Source organism: Marmota monax, unplaced genomic scaffold (genome assembly GCF_021218885.2).
Source record: "Marmota monax isolate L192 unplaced genomic scaffold, Marmota_monax_Labrador192_F-V1.1 WCK01_AAM20220418_F8-fsc00031, whole genome shotgun sequence".
Lineage (NCBI taxonomy): Eukaryota > Metazoa > Chordata > Mammalia > Rodentia > Sciuridae > Marmota > Marmota monax.
The window spans coordinates 15,805,801-15,817,613 of NW_026695197.1; the positions used below are offsets into that span (position 1 = coordinate 15,805,801).

General features: G+C 48.7%; 1 long non-coding RNA gene across 2 annotated transcripts in view; it reads left to right on the forward strand.

Annotated features, from left to right (window-relative positions):
- Nucleotides 1-11,695, forward strand: part of LOC124082014 (uncharacterized) — a 376,643-nt gene extending 364,948 nt beyond the window's left edge. For both annotated transcript variants that reach the window (XR_009225308.1, XR_006848222.2), the window contains exon 3: nt 11,579-11,695. This is a non-coding gene — a long non-coding RNA (uncharacterized LOC124082014). The remainder of the gene's footprint in view (nt 1-11,578) is intronic.
- Nucleotides 11,696-11,813: the final 118 nt, after the last annotated feature.

Genomic DNA, 11,813 nt, shown 5'->3' on the forward strand with positions numbered 1-11,813 from the left:
CACTGCCATATGAGGCAGTTCTCACCGCCCCTGTTTCCCAGATGAGGAGGAGGCTATCCCCAACATGGAACCACAGGAAGTGGCAGAGCCGGAGTCTGGCTGCCCTGAGTCTATGCTCTCTTTGTTCCACCTGCTGTGACCACCCTGGTGGGTTTTCTCATCAACACTCACCCTCCTTTTAGGAGACACTTCTTCAGAGATTTCACAACAAGCTCAATTTATTTTCTAGTTATTTCCAGACAAATTCCACCTTTTCAGAGACTTGACTGTTTAAATACAGCCAACTTATCTGTCCTGTTGGCTCAGCCAAGCCCCAGAGTGGAGAGATGGCGAGGACCTTGGCACCACCAGCCGCTTCCAGAATGCATCTGTGCCTTAATGCTCAGTGACGGCGACCTCGGGGGCTTCTTTGGGTTTCTGAAGAAAGCCCATTTTGTAGATCTGATTAGGCGTGAGGGAGGAGAAAAGGAAAAACAAAGCCGGAATTGTTCAGCTCCTGTCTCCATGCCAGGTCACCTCTGGTTCTTTTTCTCCAGTGGCTGGTCCAGAGGCTGTTTGAAAGCCCAGAGGGTTTGCCAGGAGCCACAGAGTGATGGAAAAGAAGAGCCCAGGGAGACAGAGCGCTGCTGGAGAAAGGGAAGGAGGCGGGAAGGAGCCTCCCCAGGGAGTCTTTGCAGCTTGAAGGCCATTGTCCCCTCTGAGAAGGGACACCTGGCGCAGGAGCAGCCACATGTCTCCCCACCCGTCCCCTCTTCTGCTCTCCTCCTCCTCAGCGTGTCCAGTACCACCGGCCTGCAGCCTCCTCCTGTGCTGCTGTGGCTCCTCATTTTCATCTCCACCTCCTCTAATTATTCTTTTCTCTTTATTATCCTTTATTCTTCTTCCTTTTTCCTTGGGTCTGTCTCTGAGTTCCTGATCCTTTCACTGTTTCCTTCCTTTCTGCCAATTTCAACTGCACCTATTCTTACGACTTCCACAAACGTCCCTTCCCACGCCAGGTGGGCCTTCCTCTGATCTCCTCTCCTGGGTCTTGCACAGACTCACTGTTTGGGCACTTAGGGTCTTTGCTAGTGCTCTCTGGTCCAGCGCCCACGGACCCCAGGATCTCCCCCACTGAAGTTTGTAGCAGAGCTCCACAAGGGTGCCTCCCTAAATCCTGCTGAGTTTGATTCACCCCAATATACACAGGTCTGGAGGGCCATCCTCTTCAGGGCTGAACAAACCAGTAACCCATCTGGACCCTCCCTCTGCCATCTCCTGTGGGCTTACAAAGCAAAGGCCAGCAGCCATGTATGCAGTGTGTCCAAAATCCAGGAGCCTCCATGCCACGGCCTGCACATTTTTATTTCTGAAATCCTACACCACCCACAGCTGGCTTCCTCAGGAGCATGTCATTGCTATGACCTGAGCAGCTTGTGTGGAAAGCAGGGATTCAGCTCCCACAGGCCCAGACACTGGCTGAAAATCACTGGGGTGCTTGCACCTCCTTTCATCAGGAGATAGAGGAGGTAAATAGTGCTTAATTAAAGTCATAAATCGAGCTTTTGTTTTGTTTTGCTGTTGCTAAATCTAATCGAGCTTTGCTTTTTTACTGAATATTTGAACCATAAGCAAAAATACTGAAATCAGTGAAAATGGTTTTCAGGACCCCATGCTCCATCCCCCCCCCAATTCGTGGTACTCACTACAGCCATAGCCAACTCTCAGCCAGCAGTGCTGCCCAGTTCCAGACCCAGGACTCTACGTTTCAGACCTGAAGGAGCAGAAATCCACTGGGTCTCCTTCAAATGCAGATCCTGTTTCTGGAGGTGGAGCCAAGAACCTCCCAGGCGAAGCTGATCCTCAGCCCTCACCTAGAATGGCAAGAAGTAAAACGTGTGCAGTAGGAACACAGAACCAGGGACCTAGGCCAAGGCCTCTCCCTCTTGGGTGGACATTAGCATCACCTGGGGAGCTCTGAAGACATCCAATGCCCCATCCCAGGGCACCTCAGACCAACTCAGTCAGAACCTCTGGGAGAGGGGCGTGGGCCTCAGCATTTTCAAATCTCCCCAGATGGAGATGACCATGTGAGCAAGGTTGAGTGCCTCCGCTCCCAGGAAAGAGCTTTCACATCCAGCTGAAGGGAAAGGGAAAGGGCCTCTAAAAGCAAGGCCTCAACTGAACAGAAAAGAAACCTCTATCACAGCAGGTTCAACTCACAATGGGAGGCCAGCAGGAGATAGATCTTGAGACTGGTGGACCTGGAAAAGCTCTCCAGTGCCGTCACTCCCTTGAATTCTAGGCTGGTCTTTTTCCTGGAGGTGTGTTTTGCTCCACCCTGATCTCCCCCAGCACCCACAGATCCGCCCCAAAGCAGCAACCACACCCACGACTCACCCACTATGTTTTATACCAAGTCAGGCTAAAAGGGTTCGTCATGGGCAGGGAGTGCGTGAGCACGGCCATGTTTGAAGGATGGTAGGCTCCCTGGGGAAAGCCACTGCAGGGAGGACTCCAGAGCACATTATGTCATGTTTGGAAGCTCCATGAGCAGGCCCAAAGGAGGGGCAACCCACCATGCTGCACCAGGAGGACCCGGCGCCAGGCCCCTTCTTTGTGCCTAAAAGAGTCCCAAAATTCCACCCCAGCCCATAACTACCCCCATCTCACCCGGCACCATCTCCTGTCACTCTAAACTCCTCCCTGCCTGCAAGTGGCCCTTTCTCCCACCCAGGGGACTTCAGTAGTCCCCTGATTGGGTTTACCTGACTAAGAGGCTCTAGACGGCTCCTGATGTGATCAGTCCCAATTTCTACACCCTCCCAGGGATGGGCCTTCTGTCCCTCTCCACTCGGTGTTGCTTTTAAAATACAAACATAGGCACAGAATCAAAGTCTTGTTGTAAAAGAAGCAGTGGGTCAAGGTCCTAAAAGGACATACAAAACTAAGTCCTGGAGCCTGCATCCCTGCACAAACGAAGGAAGGAGGTCATGTGTCACCCCTGCCTGCACATGGGAAGACCCAGCTTCACACCGTGCCCAATGCCTGAAAGGACACGTGTGCTCATACGCACTCACTCCAAAGGCCACAGACTGCATGAGGCTGGACTCTGAGAGCATCAAGGACCCATCAGCTCATGGTCATTGCAAGAGACAGACATCTTTAAGGATGATGCCAGGGTAGAAAGAGCCCAAGTCTAAACACAAGGAGACTGAGTCAATCCCAGGTTCTAATTCAACTTACTGTGTGACTTCAGGCAGGCACTTTTCCTTCTCTGGACTTGTCAAATGAAAAGAATGGCAACATCTACCTCTTCCCCTCCATCATGGGATCATTTAAGAAAATAAAAGCAAAGTGCTCTGTAACATAAAATATCATGTGTGCTATGATTCAAAAACAGGGCAGAATTTGTAGACTTCATAGTCTCCAAATCCAATGAATGCTTCACTCATTCGAGTATTTATTAAGAACCTACTGTGTGTAAGATTTCATACCACAAGGAAAACAAAGAACCTGCCCTTAGGTTTCTCATCTGGGGGTAGCTACTTTCAGATCTTCTCAGCTTCTCCTCCTATGTAGCCCCAACTAGTGGGAAGACTGTACCCAAGCAGCCCAAGGGCACAGCCAGAAACAGTCACCTACAGATTCAATTTTTTCTGCTCAGACATTTTTATCTTTAAAATAAAAACTTTTCCATTCAACTATGTTATAAACCGTGTTTGCTTACCTATGTAACTATTGTTCTAATTATTTCCCTTCAAATCCAAGTAGCATTCAAGAAACTGCTACTTTGTACCCTGGGCTTCCCCTACTCCCTGCCTGCTCCAACCCCCAGCTCACCCTTTTGTGCCCAGAAATGAATGTGCCAAGTTCATCAGACTCAGACATGGAGCACCTTAGGAGACTCTGGAGCAATAGCACAATCAAGTACTTTTGTAAGATAATTCATCCAACCAGGCATGGTGGCCTGTGATACCAGTGACTCAGGAGGCTGAGGCAGGAGGATCACAAGTTCCAGGCCAGCCTCAGCAACTTAGCAAGGCCCTAAGCAACTTTGTGAGATCCTGTCTCAAAATAAAAAATAGAAAGGGCTGGGGATGTGGCTCCATGGTTAAGCATCCCTGAACACAATCCCTGGTATCAAAAAATAGAAAAATAAGATAACTAATTCATCCCCAGGGCAAGGTGGAGAAGACCTAGGAGTGGCAGTCAGAGAGTGAACTAGACACTGACCTGGGCTAGGGAGGACCTGGCCCAGAAGTGGGCTGGTCCAAACGGAGCACATGGAGGAGAACTTGATGGTGTAGTAACTGCTGTTGATGAGATGCCATGAGGCAGGGGCACAATACAGAACTCTACAGGGTCACCCTATTCTAGAAGTGTCCACTGAGAAGGGTGCCCCCACCCCCTCCAACGTCCTTCCAATCACATGCTCATATCTTCAGAAGGGTGAAAGGAGGTCTGGTCTTGTCCCCCGGGGCCATGGCAGACCCCTTGCATGCTTGTGCCCGAGGGTCACAGTTCCCGGGCCAGGCCTGGTTGGATTTTCAGCTGTAGCACTCCAGCCTGCAGGAGAACCCAGGCACATGGAGCCATAGGCCTGCTGGCCATCAGCCATCTCTCACCCAGACAGTCTGCAGATGGCCCCAAGGAGACTGGGCTGCCTCTGACCCCTGCCGCACCCAGCCTGACCCCCTGGCCCTGTGAGTCAGCCTCCTTTCAGCTCAGATCGGTCTTGGGCCAGAGCTGCCAAGAAAAGCTCAGAGACACCCCTAGTGAAAGACAGCCCTGAGCCAACCTCTTATACAACGCAGCCCTGAGAAAGGCCTCCGTCCCTTTAGCCCAGCTACCAGCCGGTTCACCCACTCTGCCTAGTAACTGGGCTTCTCCTGACCTCCCTGGGGTGTGACCCACCAGCCCCTCACCCTTTTTTTAATTTTATTTATTTACTTATTTATTTGGTACTAGGGACTGAACCCAGTAGTTCTTTACCAATGACCTACATCCCCAGCCCTTGTTTTATTTTGATGTTTGTGTTTTGTGTTTGGAGACAATCTCTCTAAGTTGCAGAGGGTCTCACTGCCAGCTCCGCACACCTGATTTCTCTCTTCCAGCCACGTTCCTTGGTGCAGGGATCAGTATACCCTGCCCCAGCATTCCAACATGACTGAACAGGGTCCTCTCAGAGTGATGCTGTCACTGTGATCCTCATGGCAGGGTGGCAGAGTCTGGGATCCTTGTTTGGTGAGCCAGATCAAAGAAAATCAGAGGGTTTCCCAGAGAAAAGAGAGGTTAGGGCCAACCTCTGAGGGGCTCTTGAGTGAGAAAGGGGGGTCCACATGTCCTGTGCAGACATCATGGGAAGAACAGAAACCAGCCCTGGGGTATAGATATTAGTTCCATGGATACAAGGGTATGCAGCCATCAGGACTGTTCACAACAAAAAACAGTCAGACTTGTGGGCTGTGGAACCCCAGGTCCCCAGACAGCAGGAGACATCCATCTGTCAGGGGTACTAGAGAATGTGAGAGGACAAAGGACATCTCCCTGGATCCTAAGATTGACAAAATGTATAGAAGTCTTCCATGCATCCATTGCAAAGTCTTGGACAAAAACAACCAATTCAACAAATATTTTTCAGAACCTGCTAATCACTGTTCTTCCCCAGAGCTGCTGCAACCTCCATAACTCAGTTGGTTAGAGGGGGACATAAAAGAGGCCACTCTGGACTCACCCCCAGATGATCAGCTCACTGTTGTGCTTAAACCCAGGAGACCACAGCTCTATACTAATTCACACCAACAATTTGAGAAACCCCTCACAGCCTGGACCCTTTCCACCCATGGCGGAGGAGCATGCTGGAAGGGGTCTGGCCTCTTCCCTTTGGCCATGGGCATGTTTTTTCATTTCCACTAAGAATGAATGGTCTTATAGAGAAAAGAGCCAAAGAAGAATTTTAAATTTAGCACAATGGAGTAGGAGACACATTTTCTAAACATTGGGAAAAGAATCCAACTGCTTGGCTTCATCTTTGATTGCTGACACCCCTCTCCATTTGATACCAGGGTCCACACTGAGATTTCCTGGCCCAAATCAGGAATTTTCTCAGGCATTGCTTTGGCTACTGTGTGATTCTCTTATTTGCCTGCTTAGCCAGATCTTGACAGGAAGGCTAGGCCCTAGTGTCCCCAAGGTGGAGAGGACAAGGGCAGCCACTCTGTGCTCTCCTGGGGTGGACTGGCCCTGGATCCCTACCACCCAAATTCAGCTTTTGTCGGCAAGTCCTGCACCTCTCAGCTCTGCTCTTTCCTGGGGAGCTCCTGGGTGCATAGTAGGTACAGACCCAACAAAGAGGACTCTTCCCAAAGAGAATGAAGGAGCCAGTCTGTTGGGTGAGACTGGCTTTCTGGAGAGATGTGGGACTGATCCAAATAGCCTTTCAGTCAGGATTTCTGAGGGAGAAGAGGTGTGGGCAGCCAAGGAGAGCGTGGGAGTGGGCCAAGGAGATCATTATGTGTTCTTGGAAGTAGGTTTAATGGACTGGCTCTAAGCTGAGCTGGGAACAGGCTCTGAGGCCCTCAGACAGGACGTGGCTGGGCCAGGGATTCCACGTCCAGTTCTAACAAGTGGCGACGCCTTATGGAAACTCTTGAGAGACGTTCTGTTTCAGAGGAGCCAGCTTGTACTTCATCTGATAGCTCTGGCCATCTTTCCCCTCAATTTGGGAGCACAAGAAGGGAAATGAAAATCACCAACTGCCTACTATGTGCCAGGAACTAAGTCAGCAGTTTTACTGTCCTGAGAATCCCAGATTGCCCTCTGAAGAGGGAGATGAGGAGGCTCACGCAGCTAAAGCAGCCAGGCTCCTTCCAAACACAGCGACCTTCTCTTTATGAGGCCATTTTTTGCTGCACGTCTCACCCTTGCCCTCAAGCCAAAATTCCCCCCATTTTAATAGGATAAACATTCCCATGGCAAAGGAACACTGTGTTCCCTAGAGGAGATGTAAGCACTTCACTCCTGCTGAGGCATGTGGGCTTATGAAACAGAGGGCCAGGCTGAGGCCTGGCCCCAGCCTCCAGGGCCAGACACCAGGCTCTATGTGCCCCAGCTAGGCCCACAAGGCAGGAGGACTAATGGGAGATCCCCAGGCAGGGAATGGGGTCTGATCTCGACCCTGCAGCAGCTATCAGTTCTCCTGGTCTCTACCTCCTATAGACCTTACGGTAAGGTGAGCTTGCTTTGGAAAAGTCAGAGAGTTTCAGTCACATGAGAAACAACTCCTGCTTTGCAATTTCAGGGCCTTGATTTCTCTGTAAATGGGAATAGTGTCTGCTTAGAGAAAGGACACAAAAGTAGAGAAGAAAGTGCCTTTTTGGACAGTGTTTCAGAGAGCACTTGCTTTGTGCAATCATTCATTTCTTTCCTTAATTCATTCAAAATTTATCCAGGAATTAGGACAGGTCAGGCTTTCTGCCGCTGGCACAAATACAGGACTTAACAAGCCAGCAGTCCCTGTTCTTAAAGGACTCATAATGTATACACATATGTTTCATGAAAAAAAAAAGTATTTCCAGTCTTGTGATTAGAGAGTAATTCCTGAATTCATTCATTCTCAACTCCTAACTGTAGACTTGAGCACATCACTTAAACACCACCCCATGTCCTTGATTGTGTGATATATGTTGTTTTCAGAAATTCGCATTTCTGAGATCAAGATGCATCTTACAATTGTGATCAGCAGCGTTTTCTTCTTTCTTGTCGATACATATAATGATTTATCTTACCATTGATAACATTTTAGATTCAATGAAATAAGCATTTTAAATATTGTCATCATTATTTGACAATAAAACCTCGATAGTAGGTTTTACAGCCACTGAATTTAACACGAGGTCTTTCCAGAACATTTCCAGTTCATCCAGATGACACACATCCAATGTCCACATTGGATGTAGTGACCATTCCTCACTTTTCCTGAGGAAATTTTTACAAAGGGGCTAGGAGTGTTGTGTCACCTCTTGGCCACCAGAGGGAGCAAGCACATTGGAGAGGGACAGATTCCAGGCTCCTTGCAATCTACTGTCAATGAAACCTTTCCAGCATGATCCCTCCAGACCAGAGTGCAGCACCTCTCCCTGAAACCCCACCTGCAGGACCCAAGTAGAGGAAAGCACCCCAATTCCAGAGCGATGGCAGAATTGAGTGGGTTGGATTTGAATGTTGTTAGAACCATACAAAAAATTAGTTGTTGCTTAATGAGCTCTTCCTGGATGTGAGGACAATGTTGGTCACAAGTAAGGGGCTTTACCTTATGGAAATGCAGAGACAAAGCCCACACTCTTCTTATATTATTGGAAACTCTTGAGACCCCCAGGGATTTGTAAAGTTCTCCAAGGAATTGTTCCCACTCTAACCATCACCACCTGTAGCCTCACTTACAATTCCTTCCTTTTTCCTTTCTGCCTTCACCCTCCCTTCCTTTCATTAAATATTTATTTATTGAGCATCTACTACAGGCCCCAGGCACCATGGTAGGAGCTAGGGATACAACAGAGAAAAGAGGAGGTCACTGTACTTGTGAATCTTGAGTTCTTGGGGATTTATATAAATTAGTACACAAATCTGCTGTAAGGAAAAACATCGGGTTCCAAAATAGCATGGGACAGGAGAGGGCTGAGGGAGGCTGGATCTGGGAAGGTTTCCCTAACAAGTTATAATTGAGACAAATTCCTCTAGGAAAGATGGATGGGGAGGCCTTCCAAAATGATGGATCCTGCCCACCGAGATTCTGAGCTGGAAAGAGCTCAACACCTTCCAGGGACTATTAATAGACTATTAATAGGAGACCCGCATGAGCCCAGAGTAATGCAGAGCCTTCCACACCAGGATAAGGGCATATTTTTTCACATGAAATTATTAAAGGGTTAAAACAAAGAACCAATTTGAGTGGATCTGGGTATTCATGTGACAGCTCTGTCCCATGGAGCATGGCTTGGAAATTAAATCTGAGGGAAGGTGGAGGTATCCAAGTGGGAATTACTGGGGAAGTAGCAGGAAGTTATGGTAACTCCTTGGTGACAGTATGTTCTAGAAACAGAATTGCTGGGTGTGGAGAATAATATAGAAGGGACCATTAAAACTATCTCCTAAGTTTTCTGAAGGAGCAGCTTGGGAGAGGGGGAACTTGCTCTGGGTGGACACCCTGTGACAGAGGACAGGATTTGGCAAAGCAATATTATGAGCCTCTTAACTTCTAGCCATTTCTGGAACCTCCATGTACAAGTACAGAGTAGACAATCACATCTTTTAATCCAGTGCTCAAAACTGGGCTAGAAATGTCAGATTTGAGAGTCATCAGCATATACATGGAATACAAAGCCACAGTGACAGCTGGCGTCAACTGGGTAGGAACAGCAGTGAAGAGAAAATGGTCCAGAACAGAACTCTGCAGGATGCTCACATATGCAGGAGGCAGAGCTAGCCAAGGAGAGGGGAAGAAGCAACCAGAGAGCAGATCAGATGTAAAGCCTCACCATTGTGTCCAATAGGGATGACCGAGTCTTGGACTCCACTAAGAGGTCTAGCGAGATGAGAACTGAAGTGTATTTGGATTTGCCAACATGGCGGTCTTAGGGACCTCAGCAAAAGGCCATAGTAATACACTGGGATGAGGTGGGCTGAAGAGAGAGAGAAGGAGGCACTGGGTGTTTGTTCAGAAATGGAAATCACAAATACCAAGAGAAAGCAGCACCCAGGGGATCAAATTGATGTTTAGCCAGGTTCAATGGCTCAATGAAAACGTGGAAGAGTTGGAGACCTGGGTTCATCCTGGTTGGGATCTCACCACAGAGGCATGAGGGAGGGAGAGAGGAGGAAGGTGGCTGAAAGAAGTAAAACGAAATCTAAATTGGTCAAGGAGGGAAGGGAAGATAGGCGATGGGTGGAGCCAAGGGGTTGGAGATCTCCAGGAGGTCAGGGGGCTGGGTCAGAGGGGACACTTGAGCAGGGGAACTAGAAGGACAGGAGGTAATGACCAAAGGAGAGATTTGACTTTTGAGACTTCAGAGCATGTGTGACATCAGGCCCATGCTGTGACTGTGGAAACCGGTGACTGGAAAGAGAAGGTGGAGTCAGTGGAGTTGAGGAAAACAAGGACCTGAGAAGCCAGAGAGGGGGACAGTGGGTTATCTGCCAGGACACTGCAGTTGCTTAGAATGATTGGCAGGGGGATGAAGATGCCTGGTAGGAGCACCTAGAGCCTTCTGGAAAGTGACCAGAAATTCAGTAGCCGCAGCAAGCAGTTGGGAAGCAGGTGACCAGCTGGTGTTCACCTCTGGGATGAAAGCTTCTGCACAGTCAAGGTCAGTGGCAATCTGGAAACCAGAGTTCCCCCTTCTATTGGAGGAGGAGAGTAAATGGCCCAGGGAAATGGTACCATTATAAGGAATGGTAGCAGCAGTGTTTGGAATCTGAGATCAATGTCCTAAGGGAGACTCTGGGCACCTCAGGACAGGCAGCTGGAGCAATGGGGAGAACCTTAGGTCTTATGGACAGGAGCTGTGAGCATGTTCAAAACCACTTCTCAAAAAACACAACAAAGCAAATAAAGATGTGACTGAGCTGGAGGAGACCAAACAAGAATGGCTAAAATAATAGAATGGGAAGGAGAGACATACAGCACTACCATGGTGGCTGGTAGGAAATTGGGTGAAGCAGGAAACTGGGGGCCTTAAACAGAGGAACTTCCACGAGCCCTGGTCCTCAGAGTGAAGGGAAAAGAAGCCAGACACAGAGGAGGAAGGACCTCCAGCCTGGATGCACACAGCTTCCAGTAGGACATGCCAGAGCTTCGTGCTCCTTCTGGGGAGGAACAGGAGGAAGGAGCTAGAAAGGGCCCAGAGGAGAAGGAAGAAAGGGGCCATTGCAGGTTGACTGTAAGCAATGCCATCTCCATAGCAATTTGGAGAATGAGTTTCTTTTGACTCCTCAATTGGTAAAAGATCTACGTGCCTACATCAAGGGACAAATATATGTACAAATAACTACCACAATAAGATAGTACAAGGGGCTACATGAAAGGTGAAGAAAAAATATTTCAGTGATCAGCAAAGAGAGAGAGAGAGAGAGAGAGACTTCTGCTGGGTATTGTGGCACAGAATTGTAATCCTAGCAACTCAGGAAGCTGAAGCAGGAAGATTAGAAGTTTGAGACCAGCCTGGGCAACATAGTGAGAACCCCTAAAAATAAAAATAAAAAGGGTTGAGTTGGAGCACCTAGTGCTACAAAAAAGAAAAGTGGAAGTGGGGAGAGAGAGAGAGGGACTTCTAGCAAGGTAGTTAGGGAAGTTTTTACAGCAAAAATGGAGTTTCTTCAGGACTAGAATTATAGGGAGATTTTGAAAGGAAAAGCTCACATGGCTAGAGAAATGGCCCCAGCCCTCCTGACAGCACAAGCTACTGAAACAGTAGACCCCACATGTGTCACTGTTCACCCTCTGACCCCCAGACCTCATGCCTCCTGAGCTGTCAGTCCGGCCTCAGGCCAGTCCTCTGGACCCATCCTCAATCACTGTCTTCCCTTTCCCTCTCACCAGCTGTATGACCGATGAGCAGCTGCCCCTCAAGGAGATGTCTGACAACCACAACAGCCCTCTCCTGCTAGAGCCTCTTTCCAGCAGACACAAACTCTACGAGTCAGAGCCGAGCAGCCCTACCTGGCCGTCTAGCCCCCAAAGGTAGTTAGGGAAGTTTTTACAGCAAAAATGGAGTTTCTTCAGGACTAGAATTATAGGGAGATTTTGAAAGGAAAAGCTCACATGGCTAGAGAAA